The sequence below is a fragment of the Nanorana parkeri genome, unplaced genomic scaffold (genome assembly GCF_000935625.1).
Source record: "Nanorana parkeri isolate BGI_ZX_2015 unplaced genomic scaffold, ASM93562v1 scaffold1622, whole genome shotgun sequence".
NCBI lineage: Eukaryota > Metazoa > Chordata > Amphibia > Anura > Dicroglossidae > Nanorana > Nanorana parkeri.
Genome location: NW_017307890.1, coordinates 143,736 through 145,176, shown reverse-complemented (window position 1 = coordinate 145,176; position 1,441 = coordinate 143,736). Strand labels below are relative to the sequence as shown.

The following is a 1,441-nucleotide window of genomic DNA, read 5'->3' as shown; positions in this document are numbered from 1 at the left end:
TTTGTTTTGGAGCAGAGAGCCCGCATTGGCCACCTGAGAGCCTAATTAGGGAGCCGCCTCCGCTGCACACACACGCACCTGTGAAACTCTGGACCCTGGCGAGAGCCCGCACAACCATCCTGAGACCCTGGAGACATCATCGGAGAACCCAGAGCAACAGAGTATGTAGCTTCATATTATTCTGCATTGCTGTATAATGGTATTGCTGGGAATTGTAGTTCTCTATAGTTGATGCTGTTCTGCATTGCTGTATAATGGTATTGCTGGGAATTGTAGTTCTCTATAGTTGATGCTGTTCTGCATTGCTGTATAATGGTATTGCTGGGAATTGTAGTTCTCTATAGTTGATGCTGTTCTGCATTGCTGTATAATGGTATTGCTGGGAATTGTAGTTCTCTATAGCCAATGCCATTCTGCAATGCTGTACAATGTATTTCTGAGTTAGTGGCAGAACTACCAGGGCCGCAGCAGTCATTCACGCGCACAGCCCTGACGTGGCATCCCTCCACTAACAGTGTGCTTTACATTTCCTAAACCGATAAATACATTCACACTACTGTTACAAGGATGGCAAAAGTGGCAGACAGGGGCGGGGAGAAGGCGGGGAAGAGGCAGAGCGGGAGGGGGGTCAAGTTGCTGCACCATGGGTCTCTGGGTTGTACTTGCCCCCTGGGCTAAAAGTTGCCAGTCAGCCCCTGGGCTAAAAGTTGCCAGTCAGCCCCTGGGTGGAGACATTTTCCATCGCAGGTTTTTATTGCGTGCTGTTGGGACAGATGCCTAGAAGGATCCTGTTTATGGGATAAAAGGGACCATGTTTAATACGGGAGGAATGCCCAGTAAACATTTCACGGTAGGAACTGCATGAAAATCATTTTCAAAACACTACAAAAAGTGCCAATTTAAGGATTTTGTCTAGGACACCCAGGCCCGGATTCCCCACAAGGCCACCGAGGCCAGGCCTCGTGGCGGCAGGGCGAAGAGGGGCGGCAGCGGTGTCCTTGTGAGGAAGTTGCGGTCGCCGGGAGGTAAGTTGCCCTCTCTACATTTAGTCCTGCTTTGCACAAGCAGGACTAAATGTAGAGTGAGGCAGCCGATTGTTCGTTTACATGTGATCTCACCGATGTCCCTGAGATCACATGTAAACAGTCTGCAGCCACCCCCTTCCTGTCCCCCCTGCACTTACCTCTCTCCTCGCTGGCTCCGTCCTCCGGGCTCCGCCGCCGAGTCTCTCCTCTGCAGTGAGCAGAGCGGCCGCTCCGTGTAGACAGTGAGAGGGGAGCGCTGTGCTGTGCTGTGCCGTGCTAGAACTCCTGTATTGGAGGTGACAGGGTCAATAAAGAGAACCTGTCACCTCCAATTGCTATCACACAGGGGATTGTTTTCTCCTGTGTGGTAGCAATAAAGTTAGGTGAAAAAAAATTTAAATTGATTAAAAAATAAA

General features: G+C 50.2%; 1 pseudogene; it reads right to left on the bottom strand.

Annotated features, from left to right (window-relative positions):
• Positions 1 to 118, bottom strand: part of LOC108799061 — a 10,073-nt pseudogene extending 9,955 nt beyond the window's left edge.
• Between the last annotated feature and the right edge of the window lie 1,323 nt (positions 119 to 1,441).